We start from the raw sequence: 16,825 nt of genomic DNA, 5'->3' as shown, positions 1-16,825 counted from the left end.
TCCCAACAGCACAAACTCGCATTCCTCAATGACTAAGCCTCGTCTTCAAGATCACAACGCTTCTTGCACATGTTATACCATTTTATCTTTGAAACTACGTTATACTTCAAAGGACGAATTACGGGATGCAATGACCACTGATGACATTGTTCTCTTCAGATTTTAAAGTTCCCAGAAGCCTATTATTCTGCGCCCACGATCATTGTGTCAGCCGCCCATAAGAAAACTGCTCTCACCATGCCACCAGAGTACAACAACGTTGTCACATGGTTCGAGGTACGTAACTAAGAGATTTCGAATGGACCCTTCAACCATCGACAGTTAAAAAACTATCTTTGTTGGCCAAAAAAAAAATTATTTTCCTCGGCTCTCGAATTTCAATCAAATTATGCCCACAGCATCACAGCATGAGAACTTGCATAAGACCATGAGTACAGATTCAGCCATTTTGGGCTAAGTTAGCCATACAGTGATGTAAAGAGTAGCTGACAACAGCACCAAGCAATGTTCCTAAACAAAACATTCCACATAATAACATCCCCTGACTATCGTCTATTTTCAGCAAATCAACACTTTCAACCACTCCGTCTGGAAAAAAACTAAACAGCCTCGTCGCTGGTCATGACCCAGATGGCTATGATCCCGTTGACGTTATTCTTACTCGCCGATATTTCCGAAAAACCCGGCGGCTTTTAGCGATAACCTTGTCATCGCCCTGAGTATTTCTCTAAATGTTGATATATAGCCCAGCCATTCAATTCACCCGACGTTCATCCATGACCTAAACCAATAAAGTATTTCTAATAACGTAAGGAGCATCAAGCTGTTTAACACTTCCTGTTTCTTCCTTTAAAAGAACGACGATTTCCCTTCAAATTTGCTTGATTCGCCTTGCCCTTTCTGGATCTTGTTCCCGATTCAGCTTCTTCATGTCACATCCCCTTAACAAGACAAACTCCTCCGCCTTAGAACGTTTCAGTTGTCTCATTTAAGTAAACAACTCGAATTTGGCAAACATAATTTGCTCTCCTTAAAATATTGTTCTTTTTTTCTTCAGGAGCTCCAGAACACATGTGCAGTGGTGCCTCGGCGCTTGGAGTTACCAATCAAAGCATTATTCATGACAGGCAAATGACCGCCTCCTCTCAGCCTTAACCTGATACTCAAGCCAGATACGGTCGCCTAAACGGTAAAAGTAGAATTGGATGGTGCGCATAAACAGCCAACAACACCAACGACTGGCTTCAAGTCGACCAAAGTAAAACGTTTCATATTTGCTCCCTGTTTGTCCATGCAAGGAGAGGTCAATGCTTCTAGACGGGTTACAGACTTTCAGCTGTGTTACTCGACCGACGAAAATACTTGGAAAGCTCATATGGACACAAATGGCGCTCAAGTGGTGAGATAATTTATCAACTTCAAATGCTCAACACGCTCAGGTAGTGATAGTTAGAATACTGACCGCAAATAAAAGAATTAATTGTAGCGCACGCAGCAATTTGCCCAACCTCTTTACTTGCCTTGGCGTCGTCAACCACCCTTCATTAAACCTTCAATGAACGAAAACACAACTCACAGTATTTCAGCAGTCCTACAATCTGCATTAAACGTTGGTTAAAGTACTGTTTTAGTCCTCAGCAAATCCCAAATAAAACTCCACTGCCCTATAAAAATTACAAGACTTGCTTCCTCCTTCCGGTCCTTATTAGCATCACGATTACAGCAAAGTCCAAGTCAGCTTCAAATGGGCGTTTCCGCAAAAGATCAAATTTAAAGAAGCTTGATCTTAGCTTATGACTTCCCTGTTATCTACAGATACTAGCAATTTCTAAGGGGAAGAAGGACGAGATGAAATTGTAAAATTTTCATACTTATATCACAAGCAACGGTATGTCGTTCACGTAAATCGAGGCTAAATCTCTCTAATGCTTGCATTCTCAACTTCAACTGCTACTGTCCATACGCATTCCAACGGGCTTCCAACATTAAAAAGCATCATTTATAAAAAGTACTGTCACTTTGCTTCTTTCTTCACCTTGTTTCACTACTTCACATTTAATTTTTCTTCCCCGCGTACTGATTAAGCCCTTTAGTAATGAATCCTGATAGTATTCATCCTAATCAAAGTGCCTTCTTTCATACTGAAGGAATTCCACCGAATTGGTGTTAAATCAAGCTCAACTATTAAAACCCACAAGTTGCCAGGAGCCATGTCTGCCAGATATGCTCACTTTGTCCCTACCAAGCAATACTACTGGAACTGTTTGAGAATGGAAATTAACGGCAAGTATACCTTCAGCCTACGTAGCCAACAGCAGCCTACGTAGCCAGCTCAAAGCGGAGAAAAAAGGAAAGCTGTGCAAATTTATCTTCAATGCAGAAAGAAGAAAGCACTAGGCCTTTTGTATGATTCCGGCATATGCTCAAAATTCCAAAATTCACCACCAAAACCTCGTTTTCAAAAAGTTATTCACTCCATCTGGACATGCAATACAGTTCACACGTGGGTTCTTTACAAGTTTTAGCTCATGCTAAAATCTACAAGTTCAAGTTGATTTTCGAATTCGAGGCTTGCTTTTGGTGGTGAAATCAGCTAGTCAGACGTCATTACGCATCAGGGCTATTCCCCTTTAACCCTTCCTACGCGAACTAAACGAATAATTTCTATCATTACAAACCATATTTTTCGTAAAAGGTTACATCACTATAAAACAAAACGCCGACCTTGTGTTTAGCTCTTTAAATAAGAGTCTTATTTTCTTCCTTTTTTTCTAAACATGTACAGGCTACTAGAATGAAGCAGGATCCACCTCGATCGACTTCACATTGCTGTCCATAGAGTGAAGGAAACAAGCGTTTTTGAAGTTCTAACCGTAAAATTAACCAATCAAATTTTATGAAGAAATAAAAAGAACCATTTCACTTTTGTGGGTGAAAATTCTATACAATACAACTCTTTCTCTTGCATACCTTGTCAAACGTATTTATGCTCAGAACATTTTTCAAGGAAAACAACTACTGGCATTCATGTTTTCTGGATAAAATTGAACTGGTGAATTTACCCTGAAAAGAAGACCTTGAATCAAAATAAAATCCTTTTGCATTACCAACCGCAAATGTCACATTTCTATTTAACCCCCCCCAAAAAAAAGAGTTTCTAGTAGACCTTCCAACATTACTATAAAAGTTTATTCCAAAGTTTGTTGACGCTAAGTCAACCTTCCTAGTTACATCTTAGCTTTTCCATATTCATCATTAAACTGTATAACCTAATCCCCGCTCACCAGAAAGAGTTGTTGCCATTGTGTTGTGCATGAACCGTTATATTTTAAAGACAGCATTCTCTGACAAACATAAAGTTACCCGTTTGATTATTTTGAGTGCAAGACCAAACAACAATTTCGGTTTGATCTATCAAGAGATTAGCGATCCAAAGTAGAAAATGGCGTCCAAAAATGTCAAATACATTTGCACAGCGTTCAAAATCATTGGCATTGCTGATTGATTAGGGGCCTTATGCGAGGATGACGACAACGCCAAAAAGAACGTTGTCTAAAAATATTATTTCCCGTTATTGTAATAATTTCGCGATAACTCCAAGTCGTTGGGAATGGAAAATGTTTGTCAACATTGCGGGAATAAAATTGGCATGAATGGTGTGGTTGTTTGGGAAGAAAATTAAAAATATTTCGTCAGGTTCTCACGTCCTCTACACAACCTTAAAACTGGTTAATTCACGTTGTTGTCAGGACGAGGGCGAGGACGCCAAAGAAATGTACCAAAATGCAAAAGGCATGTGCAGGTCTTACAGAGCCTTTGTTTTTGTTCATTTCCAGGCGATTTGGTGACGTAATTCGGAGGACTGGAGAGAACAATTTTAAAGCCGTATCCCACAACCGCGCTCGGCAGAGGCGAGGTTAGATCTCGTAGGGTCTGCTTGAATGTTCATTCAGTAACAGGAAATGTGGTAGACACGGAATGATCTGTTGAGTTTTGGCGATGCAAATACTGCAGGGAGTTTGGAAACAACACCTAAGGCCGCGAGCAGTTGTGGGATACGGCGTGAAAATTTTTCTTCCCAGTCCTCCGAATTACGTCACCAGATTCACCTGGGTTAAGTCCATTGTTTTGCGGAGTTTTCGTAGCCGTCGTCGTCGCCCTATCGTAAGGTCGCTACTATGAAGCTTACGTAAGCACGACGGCTACCAAAGCGTCATAAAACAATGGGCTTAATGCTGGAACAAAAACAAAGGCTCTGCACGTCCCGAACGTGTGTTTCACATTTTGATACATTTCTTTGCCGTTCTCGTACTGACGACGACGTTAAATGACCAAATTTGAAGTCGTGTAGAGGGCGTCTGTACCTGACAATAAATTTTCAAGTTTTCTCTCCTTAATAACATACAGGGCAATGGCATAGGACATTACTCGTTATTATTATATGGCTTGTGTTTGTAGCCGATATAACGCGCGCTGATTGCCTAATTGTGACTGAATTGTAGGGCATTATTCTCCCGTAATGCCCACGGGCCGATTACGGGCTTGCAAAAACAAAGGTATTTTTAAAAAAGCCATATAATAAACTACTTACTAACCGAGCTAACTCGAGCCGTACTGGGGAATATTGGCCCTCGGTCGTTTTTGTACGGACCTCGCCGCGCTCGGTCCGTACTGCTACGGCCTCGGGCCAATATTCGCCAGTACGGCCCTCGCGCTCGGTTAGTAAGAAGTTAATATTGGTAATTGCCCCGGGCAAAATTACGTAAAATTCTTAACAACAGTGAAGAAATTGTTTTGCGGCTGTTTTTCAAACGATGCTGTCTGGTTTGGAAGTGGTGAGCCATGAATTTATTCAAGAACTGAGACAAATGAGCGAAAATATGAAAACTCTAGAGGAAAGTACATAACACTGGAAAAACGCTTTTGTTTAGTGGGCGAATGAAAGAAAGCAGGAAAAAAAAATGCAAATCCCTTGACTTGGGGGACGAGCGAAAACAACAAATGATTTCGGGAATTGTTGACAAGCTAAGAAGTGCCTTGGGTCGGATGTTTCCACAAAATTCGACCACATTTGCGTGTATTATAGGGTCAAAAAATTATTCGCCTTCGCCTCGCGGGTTTAACCTCAAAAAAACACCCATGGAATTCAACATACCTCGGTCGTTTTCGTACGGACTGAGCGCACGACCTGGGGCCAATATTACCCAGTACGGCCCTCGCGCTCGGTTAGTAAGAAGTTAATATTGGTAATTGCCCCGGGCAAAATTACGTAAAATCATTCAGGCAACCGTGAAGAAACAGAAGAAATTGTTTTGCTGCTGTTTTTCAAACGCTGCTGTCTGGGGTCGAAGTGGTGAGCCATGAATTTATTCGCTTTGGCAGATAAACAACACTCTCTTTAGGTCTGATCGCCGACTCGATGGTTAGCTTTCATAAATTGTTCTGGTAACAGCATATTTAAACCTAGTAAAAATTTTGTAAGATCGTTTGGTATTTTATGTACAAAAAAATTAAAACTCCTAGCCTAAGGGAGGCTAGGTTCTTAATCTAGGTTCTTAATGGACAATGTGTCCCGCTAGCTGCGGGCTCTACAAAGTCCGGCAAGCGCCCAAAATTATTATTACAAATACATGAATGATGGAAACTTGTAATGTGCCCGGGAAAGATTAACGACCTAGCTCTCCAGTGAGTTCTATTAGCTCAGTGGGTTGAGCATCTGTAAGCGCCGATTTACACGGTACGATTTTTGTCGCATGCAACAACGGCTTATTATAGGCCCACGACATGATTTACGATTTTTGTGTACGTCAGAAAAAATGTCGTAGCATTTTAAAATTAAACATGTTTTAAAATGCTGCGACAGTCGTAAGTCACGTCGTAGGCCTTGTCGCATGCGACAAAAAACGTACCGCGTAAATCGGCCCTAACGTTTTATGTCTTATTTTAAACTTTACAGAGAGAGAGAGGGCGAGACGAATGCTAGTCTTATAATACTTTTTAATTCAGATCGCGTCTACGTCGAGCAGTCCAACAAGATATCTGAATTGTCTTCTGATAAAATAACAAGAGTCGATTACACTATTACAAGAATGTCACACACTGCCACAATGCGGTATCGTTACAGCATCTCACCGGCGTTAAAGAGGTCGTAGCTAAATGGTTCGATTCCTGCCTAGAACTCTGATTTTTCAGTTGTCCTTCGCTCGTTGCCCGTCTTCAACGCAACTTGTGTTGAATCATGTCCTCCCCTCGGGGCCATTACACCTTCCATCATGCGTGCATGTCGGTATTGTTTTTACGTTTATTTTGTAACGGTCACGGTCATTCAGTTGTAACTGACTCACGCACGCAAACAATCTACCGATATTGCTTATCCATTAATTTCATTTGTAGCTGGATTCCTTGTTCCTGCTCAACACGTTCCAACGAGGAAAGTTGCCAGGTAATGAGACACTCCTAATTGATTATTTGTTTGTTGTTTGATTGAACTGTACTTCTTTCTGTTCTTAATTAGTTGTACATTGTGATCACATAATATGTCTCATCAGCCTGCTTTAAATTAAAGTCTTCACTGTTTCTCAGCTTTCTCATTGTTTAATAGCAAGAACAAGTAATGCATGCGTAATGAATTTCCTACTCGCCTCCCGTTTCTTTTCTTTGGATTAAAGTTAGGAACTATGTCGGCACACATTCCTTTTATGCATATCTGTTTATTTTCTGAAGTGATCACGATCACTAAGAAGCTTCGGCTGTCGTTGTCAATGACGCACGCACGCACGCAAACCAATTAACCAATTAACAATTTGACCCGTAGCCCGCAAGGGCAGTTCGCCTCATGGGCTATTGACCCGTGGCCCTTGAGGGCGAAGGGTCTAATTGTTTTAGTATCACCCAACTAGTCGGACAGAATAGGCAATAATAAAGTTAGCAAATGCAAGTTGAAGAAATATATATTGGGGAATAAAACGAAAGAAAGCGTCACGCTTTTCGCTACTCGAGGACTATTGCTAATAGTCCTCCAGTAGCGTAGCCAATCAAAATGCAGGATTTGCATTAGTCCACTAGTTGGGTGATACTAATGTTGCTTATTCATGAATTCATTTGCGGCGAGATTCATTATTTCTGCTTAAGAGTTTTTACGTAACGACTCTAGGAACATATCAAGGTAATAAGTCACATTAGCTTGAGGGGTGTAATAAATTATTTGTTTCTTGAGTGATCGAACCATAAACTGCCCGCCATTCTTTCCTTACACATCGAGAAAGTAAGTAAATGATACGTATCTTCAATTGTTCCTGAAGGGAGAAGGCTTTGGTTTTTGAATCCACTTAGATTCAAAAGTGAGGGTGTCACAAAGTAAATGACGATCAAGAATGCATTCAATCAGTTTTAGCCAATTAACAAACCCTTAATGTCTACTCGCTTAAAGTCTCAGTTAAAGCTAAGCAAGACGAGAGCTTCGTATAATGTATGCGTTCTCATTACAACTTTGAAGCTCGCCGAACGAAACCATGTATTTTTTGAGTTGTTCGGAGCAATCATGAACAGTCATCTCACCTCGATCCGTTCTCTTGAGAACTTTCCAGCTTTCCGCTCCAGTTCCACTCTTTTTGCATACTAGGCATAAATGATTTGTGTTATGAAAGTTAAACGTTTTCGTACAAGATTCGTTAATAACCACATTAAATCATCAAATTTTGCAGAATCATTTCTTGTTGTCGAGGACCTCACTGTTGCTCACTGTTACTCGTTTCCTAATAACACGAACAAGTAATTGCTAGTAATTGCTGCGAGCCTTAGCGAGGAGCAACCCTAATTTCAACAGACCGTGTGGGGCCTGGGCGCTTTTTAATGCCATTTTTCGTTTTGGATGATTTTGAGTATATGCACTTTGTCGGATCAGCGGCAGTAGTTGCGGATATGTGCGTGCTCAGCTCACATGATTGCCTTGGTGTCTTGGTGTCATGTTGCTGCTCTTCGGACTCGTTCGCTTCTGTTGAGAGAAGTCGACCTAGCGTGGTAAGTCTGTTTCTTTTTTCATCTTGGTTATCATGTCAAACGCAATTTTGTCAATCGCTGGTATAACTGATTTTACCAGGGAAGAGTCAATTATTGTGACGATGACAACAGCTGTGAAAACGATGATCCATGCGTCTCTTTACGTTCAGCCTTGATGAATGCTCTTAGTGATAATAGTTATGCATTTATTATACTAGAAGGTTATATTATGGCCTTGATAAGCATTGTAGATAGTATTTATGTATTTGATTCTCATGCACGGAGCTATTTTGGAATGCCTGATCCAAACGTCACGGCAGTTGTCATGAAATGTGCTAATGTCAGTGACTTGGAGCATTATTTATGTTTTCTTTCCCAACGATTGAATCGTGATTTTTTCGAGGTTGTAAAGTCGAACCTCGATTATCCGGATTTCCCGATTATCCGGACTTTTTCTCTGGTCCCAATTTTGTCGTGAATATTTATTAGTCATGATCAAGATCCGTAGCCATATTCCCTTTAAAACTACAGCCTTGAAAAGTGAAGTAAAGGCGAGTTTGTTTCGCTTTCAAAAAGCAAAATAAAGCAGCGTTCGCACACGTCGTAACTAATGCAGAACTTTCGAATGACTTCTGATTGGCTTAAAGTTGATTTGTTGCTAAGTGAAATTTCACGCTCTATTGGCTCATTCGGCAAACAGGCTACACTACGTCACGAACGTTTATTCACGATCATCATGTCCTTGAAGCGTAAGCGATCCGTTCTTACGATAAAAGATATATAAACAGGCTATAATTTTGGGATTAGAGAAAGAAGAAAAAGGAACCAATTTGTCAGCTGAATATGGCGTTATATTAGGAAACGGCAGATATCCGATATCCGCAAGGAAAAGATGATGACGTTTGCCGCCACGTGTACAGGTAATCACAACGGACAGTGACGATGTAGCCCATAGTGTTTTCCAAAAGATTTGCAAATGTGTTGTTTCATGATTAAATGTCGCTTTCTTAATGTAATCAGTTTTTGTTGCTCATTAATATATTCTCTTAATTTTTTTTTCAGCCGGATTCATTATTCCTGCTCAAAGGGTTTTCAAGAGGAACATTGCTAGGTATTTAGTAATATTAGCTTGTAGGCTGTAATAAGTTATATGTCTGTCGTTTTGAACTAATAAGGAACATAAGCTTGAGGGGTATAATATAATTATTTATTTCTTCCGTGATCAAACTATATACTGCCCTCCATTCTTTCCTTACACATTGAGAAAGTTAGTAAATGGTGTATCTTGAACTGTTTCTGAAGGGAGAAAGTTTTAGTTTTTGAACCCGCTTAGATTCAAAATTGAGGGTGTCACAAAGCAAATGACGATTAAGAATGTATACAATCAGTTTTAGCCATAACAAACCCTTAATGTCTACTCGCTTTAAAGCCCGGTCGGGGGGTACTCCCGTATATCGGCTATATAGAAGATAAATATTTCGAGCAAGAGCCGGTACAACGTAGATTTGATTTTAGTGGTGTACTATATTTTGCTGGCGAAACCAGCCTTCTTCAGGTACAATGAGAGTCTACCATTGGATTTCTTCTATGTACATATATATAGTAAGTTGCTGTTGACGTAATACTGGAAAAATGGGATAAAATATGGTAGTTACAACAAATTTGAATTCAAATACTAAGAGTAACGGAAAAATAACGGAAGTAACTGTAAATAATAAACTGAAATCTTATACGTTTCTTGGCGGATATTAAGACCGTTGGGATCACTTGTCCTGCCTTTTGAAATTAAAAAAAAGCTTCCCTGGCCTTACCAGGAGTATCCAACCAACAATTTTTCAGAATGTATGCGTTATCGATTTAGACGATCTGTGGGCATCCGTTAACACATGTTCAGTTAATATTTAACTACCCTAGGAAAAAACTATCCGCTCTTCGCAGCCAGCGTAAATTATAGGAAATTTTGGTTTTGTCAGTAAATAATAATCTTACGCCTCCCCCCCCCCCCTCCCATTACAACGATTGTTTTCCTTTCGTTATTGACCGTAACTGAAACAGCTCTGGACAAAAACTAGGAGAGGACACTTTCATGTCAGTTATTAATGATTGATTAATGATTAATTATAATAAAGTTTCCATATAACGCGCGCTCTCATTGGTTTAAACAGCGTGCTTTATGAGAGTACAAAGCACGGAACAAACGAAAGCTCACGCCATCATCCGCAGAAATGGCAGATGAATTTCCGAATTTTTCCTTGGGTATTATTGAAGCTGTCAGTTAAAGGCTTGCTTAGATATTCTTTCAACTGCTTTGGATGGAAGACTTCAGCCGTCGCCCGGTCCAGCAGTTCTCTCACGCTCAGAACGTGCTTCCGCCGGAGTTCTTCATTTACAAAATTCCCAACAGGTTTTCAGATTCCAGCCGCAAGCAATGAACAGTTTGTTTTCCAATTGTCATGTCGGAAACGTGCAGGTTTTCATGGGCAAAAATTCGGCCGGCTTTCACTGAACTTAAATTATTTAGATCCTCTTTTTTGCTGTTTTTCACTGACTGAAACCGAACATTGAGGCACTTGTTTTTCCAGAAATTCGAATTTTGTGTGATTTCTGTCGAGCCACTTTCCAGTTGATTGATGTTTTGACAAGCCTTTGTTTCATAAACCAATCAAATAATTTTAAACATTCTTGCAAGCGCTCTGATTGGTCCAAATTAGCGTGCTTTATGAGAGTATAAAGCACTGTGCTGACGACACCTCAGTTCGCCACAAGCATCGCTCGCTTTGAAAATAAAGTAGAATTTTTGAAGAAAATTACGTGTTCTTTATCGTAAAACAAATAAAGAAGCGGCTAGAGCACTCAAGAAGTAGGGAGAAACACTCGCCTATCGGCTCGTGTTTCCCCCTACACTTCTTCCGTGCTCTAGCCGCTTCCTGCGTGCTTTACAACAGAACAGAGCACAGTCAAGGCTTCTTTATTTGTTAATTAATAAACGGTATAATTTTTCAAAGTTCCTTGTCTCTAGATGAAAGATAGTTGAACTCACCCCCTTGTGAAATATTTCAGCACAACGCACGCTTTTCCAACTGAAATACGCAGTACCTCGTTATTCGGAAATGAGAAAACTTACAATGTATATAGGGGCCGCCCTGGAATAAGCACCTCTCAGAAAAAAGACAAAAGCAGCAGAAAACTTTAACAAGAGTGGAGCTTATGCATCTATACACGGTAGTTAAAGAGTCAGCCAAGCAGTCTTTTCCATGGAGGGCTTAAAAAGAAAATTCAAGGAACAGTCAGGCACACTGTCTTTTCTATGGACGAAGTTCGAAAGTAATTGACATTCCAGTAAGGCATAGGCATTCCTGATGGACGACGCAATTAAATAATTTTAAGGCCAATATTGCACAGCTAGTCATTTTATTCGAAGACGCTGTAAACCAATTGAAATGCAAACATGGCACAGTTATTTCAGTGGACGACACGCGCACTTGAAAATACCAACATGACAGATCTATTTCGATGGACGACTCAATGATCCAGTAAAAATGGCAACATGGTACAGTCATTTTCATGGACGACACAGTAGAAGGATAAAACGACACTCACGGAGAAAAACCTGTAGATCATATGAAAACATTACAAAGACCGAGAAGCTCCAACATTAACTCCGCTCTTAAGTGTGGTGCTAAAAAAGGATCAAATTGCCTACCATAACCTGCTTCTTCTCTGTTTAAAATTTATAACATGTGCGATGAGATAAAACGTGAGGGATACCATACTCATATACATATTTATGCATTTTATGCATTTTGACAAGGTACCTAAGGTTGCAGTTGTTTTGGATCCTGAGATACCCTACTTTGGAGTAGGGTAGAAAGAGTTGAGTAAAATTATAGGAAACTGAAAATTCAGGAAGACTACGACTTTTAGATTTTTATCTTTAGCCCATTTAAAAATGTCATTCCTATGTGCGTTCATCGTTTTGGTCACATGCAGTGTTCGACACTAACGCTTGCCCGATTGCCCGGGGCAAGCGAAATATATCCGTGGGCAAGTAAAACAACTCTAAGACTTGCCCGATCGGGCAATCAGACGTTTTGGTCGACTAACGGAACGATTTGATTTGCAAGGAAGAATGTGACTAGTAATATGACGTAGTCGCCGCAAGCACGATAAAAAAAATTGCTACATCGTTTTGCTGTCATTTATTTTCTGTTAAAATATATTAGTACAAACTGTAGGCAACAGGCAGCACACTCTGAATCATAAACCAGCCAACCCACAAAATGATGTCAAAACTGTTCGTAGAAGAGGGTCATTCGAACACGCAGTGATCTTATATAAAAGGCTTTATTCTTCCAGATTCAGTCTCTCTCAAATCTTTCAATGCGATGAACAAGATGGGAAAAATATAAACGATGCGAAAGAGGAGGTCTTGATGCGGAAAATGCGGAAGATGGGAAAGAAGCAAAGATGAGAAAAAATGCAGTTCGAACTAGAACAAAATTGGCAAAAAAAAAAATATGTTAGAACTCTAACATATTGCAAGTCTGACACGCAATAACACATGTGCTAGCATATACTAATTCCAAAGAAAATAAGCGACTATCGTATCCTTATAAAGGAAAATAAAATGAAATTGACTTACTTTAGTCTCCGCAGGTATAAATCTAGAATCTTTAGTTGTTTTCGTAAGGAAAGGGTGATCCTTGTCCTAGCTTATTGTACTTCTGTTCGGATCAATTGTCGCACCCAACATGGGTTCTAATTCACGTGAAAACGAGATTATCTATTAAGTTACTAAAGACAAAGTAATAAATAAACAAAGAGGGCGTGTAAAACTAACACAAACCTCAAAACAGATTGGAAGAAGGAACATGTAAGTAGCCGCCATCTTCAAGTCAGCGCAAAAAAGTCTTTTGTTACAATGGAACCTAGTTTCCGCACGGCCAAATACGCTACGATACTTTGACATCGAACAAGTGCACAAGAAAATTTTACCTTTTGTCAGGCGATTTCAACCAGCTTTGAAAGGGTTAAAGACGATAATATTGGATAAACGGCATTTTATTCAAAACCAGCCTAATCTCAGAGAGATATAGTAAAGTAATCCTCCTTGATTTCTCATAGAAAAAATCGCTTAAATGTATGCTTATCAAAGCAAAACTGTGAGGGCTACCAGAACACCATGGACACAACAGGAGTCGCGTTGGTCTGTCAAACCCATTTTACACACATTTTACTCAAAACTGACCTTTTTACGAGCCCCCTTTGAGTTTTAATGGGCCACATGTATTTAGAAGGCTGGCAACGAAAAAAAAACATGGGCAACAAAAAACACAGAACTAGTTGCCCAAAGGGCAAAGTACTAAGAAAGTAAGTGTCGCACACTGACATGCATGGCGAGAATTTTCTTCCCTGCTCGGAGCACGTAATTTCACCTCTGACCAAAGAAATAAGCTGAAAGAAAGAAAAGAAATATGTTAGCGCTGAGAATTGACATAATGATTTGCAGGAAATTAAACTTTCCCTTGCGCCATCTATAAAGCGTTCGGGTTTTCAAGCTTGAAAGGATAAGGTAAATAATTAAAGCGACCCGTATAAAATGCAAGTTACTCTTGACTCCATGCAATTCTTTTTTTGTTCCAAGGCCTGTCTGCAGGAGTTTTTTTCCCCCTAAAACCTTCTTTCGTCAGCCCCATCCCCTTACCCTCCCATCATGTTACACCAGCTACAAAATTGCATCTGCACAAACACAAGTAACCCTTGTTGCACACCGCTGAGGAAACGCCTCTGGCGCACGTCTCGTTTAACGTGTTCCAATGTTCTTTCACTAGGATCTTGGAAAAATATGGATTACCAGGAATATTAACTAAAGCGTAATTATTAAAACATTTACGCCTTGCTGTTTTCATATCGTGCTATTTTATAAAAACAGGAAAGAACACTTCTTGGTCTAGGTTGAGGTGAATTTGAATTTTCAACGGATCATTTACTTCTTTCTCTCAGGAAATTCGATTCCGGGCACTTCTTGATGCCAGTGTATGTTTGCCGAGTTCATAGCGCTCATTTTAATCAAAGCATGTGAGCCTCACTCAAACAAATTTGGCAGATTGGCATCCCGCTCAAAATTTACGAAAGCGGCTGCCTCTAAAAGCGTACATCAAATAAAGGCGTGAAAATAAACAGACCTGCAGTCCAAACCGCACGTGCGGAACTTCAGTTGAAAAACGTCCAACAGTTTGAAGCAAGTTTGAAGTGGTAAATATTTTAGCCAAACTGAAAACATTGAAAGTAAGGTTTACCGGCTAAATATTGCTCTCATTCACAACAGCTTTGATTAAACAGGGAATAATCATATTTGCAGCTGAAGAGACAAATAAAAATAGTTGCGTTGTACTTTGAACCATTCACATCCCCAACGTACAGGAAAATACCATGTTTGTAGAAATAAGGAACTCTAGAAATACCCATTCACTGCCAAGTTGCAGTACTCAGCAGAACTGCAACCCTGGTCCGTAGTTCCGTAGTTGGTGAATGGGAAAAAGGAGAAAGAGTGATATGGACATCCAGCCCTGTCCATGCATAGTCTAGTCATATTGAATAAGAATTGATTTTACCCTGTTACCCTTCCGTATCTACATCCATACTTGTGAAAGGTTTCCCATCACGCCAAGAAAATTGAAATAGAGGTTGTTCTCAATTTGGAAGTTTCTAATAATTCACACTGGGGTTTGGGTAGTTTTAAGAAAATGTCAGACCAGAATGGCAGAACTTTGGTCAACTCCATCCCCTAGCTCTCTCTTCTTGTCTAAAGTGATTGCGATCGACTGACAAGAATGATATAGGGAATTCAATTTACAAAACTTTAACAGTTCCATGTAAAATTTTCCCACCTTACTCGTTTTCTGTGACCTTGCTTTTGTCCAAAACGACGCCAGACTAAACTCTCTTCGGTAAGCACTGAATTGAACTGCAAAGAACGAAAGCAAAATCAAATTCTGCATACGTTTCATAGGGACATTTCGACAACGTGATCAAAATAAATTATACAAAACATTCTGCTCAACTTATGGCGGTCCTTCAAGTTCCTGGATAAAAACTGTGCATTGTTCAAACGAAATCCTTGCTATAGGCCTGGAACAGCTCGTACCCATCTCGACAACGATTTTGAACAAGGGCACAAATGATTGCAGCGTGCGCGATTTGATAGGTGTATAACGTTAAGAATCTCGGAGTTGAGAACAGACAGTTTAACTCCCACACAGCCATTAGTGACGTCAGGCAACATTGCTTACTCAGTAAACTGGATGAAAACTGTTGGGCATTGGAATTATTTAAACATGAAGACTCCCTTTTTGTTGCTGTTAAAAGATTTTTTTCCTGACAATTTTCCTCTGCCGTAAATCGTGGGGTCTCAAAAATATAATTGATCCCGCCTGACCTTTTTCTATTATCACCCTTACATCATATTTAATTTCTTTTTCTTTAAGTGAGATCGTTGTGTGACGAGGTCTTCTATGATACCTAGAAGCCAGAAACTAAAAGAAAGCGTTCTATCATTAGTCTGTCCAATTAATTGCATCATTCGAAGATGAGCAAATTTCAGCCTGGAAATTGAACAAAGTCACTGAACTTCTTTAGTCAGCCAGGAACAATTTTTTTCATATCCCAGTAAGCCATACGCGGTTAGAATCAACTCCCAGCCAGCTCCCACTCCAGATTTTTTTTTTAGCCAGCCAGCTCGAAAACAGTCTGCAGAGCGGCTTTTTTGTGGAGTGGTTTCGTTGGGTACTCATGCCTTTCGGATCGAGTCTCTGTTGGAAAATATTTTTTTGATAGGAATTAATTGCATGTCCTTAGAAATGTTGTGGGGAGAGGAGAGGAAATGTTTTGCGACTGCAGTAGGTTTGGATTTGGTGTTAGCGTTATCTAACGTGCGACGGTATTCATTAAAACGATCTTTTAAACGTCGTTTACTTTCTCCTATGTACTGTAGATGGCATCTCTTACATTGAATCATGTAGATAAGGTTTTTAGTTTCGCAAGTTGTGTGGGAATTAATGGAGATTGTTTCGCCAGTAGAGAAGGTGTAGTTGGTTAGTCCATGGAAAATGTAAAAACAGGTAGCGCAGTTTTTGCCACAGGGAAAAGAACCGGAAGTAAGTGCGGAATTAGAATGAGTTACATTAGGGGACAGTTTAGCTGTTACCAGCAGGTCTCGAAGGTTAGGGGAGCGTCTGAAAGCCACAGCAAGTAGATGTAGGAAAGCATTTTTGCAGCGGTCAGAGGAAAGAAGTAGATTGTAGTGTTTTTTGGGGTCTTATGCTCATGCATACAGACCCCTAAATCAGAGGCAGATCTTGATTGTCAGTATGTTTGTCAGTTTGTCACTTTGAGCACGAAAACACATGTGACAGTCTGGCCTGTAGACTGGGTACTAGTAATTGCGAGTCATCGTTTTCAAGTGTCGGCCATTGCTTCTAGCGTTCGTTGTTTGTAAATCTGCGGTCGTTTTCCCTGTTTTGGGAAAATTTTGAAAAGCTTTCCGTCGCAAGTTAGTTGTAATTGTTCAAGGTAAGTTATTTCTGTTTCAAAATTGATCTGTCGTGCTGTTTCAGATTGGTTTTCTTTCTTTCATTTTCCAAAATTAACTTCACTTTCCTGCCTTGTTTGTTCTTTGTTATTTCATCCAGGTACTGATGTCGCTGAGTGGAGTTTCCTCGGCGATTTCGATACGGGAGTTGTTTACTCACGCAAGCCAACATATCTAGACTCGGCTTGTGTTTAGTGCGGATTGCACTGAAGCCAAGACGCTTTCGCAAGCCCACAT

This window comes from Montipora capricornis, chromosome 7, assembly GCF_036669925.1.
Source record: "Montipora capricornis isolate CH-2021 chromosome 7, ASM3666992v2, whole genome shotgun sequence".
Classification (NCBI taxonomy): Eukaryota; Metazoa; Cnidaria; class Anthozoa; order Scleractinia; family Acroporidae; genus Montipora; species Montipora capricornis.
Note: the sequence above shows the minus strand (reverse complement) of the source record.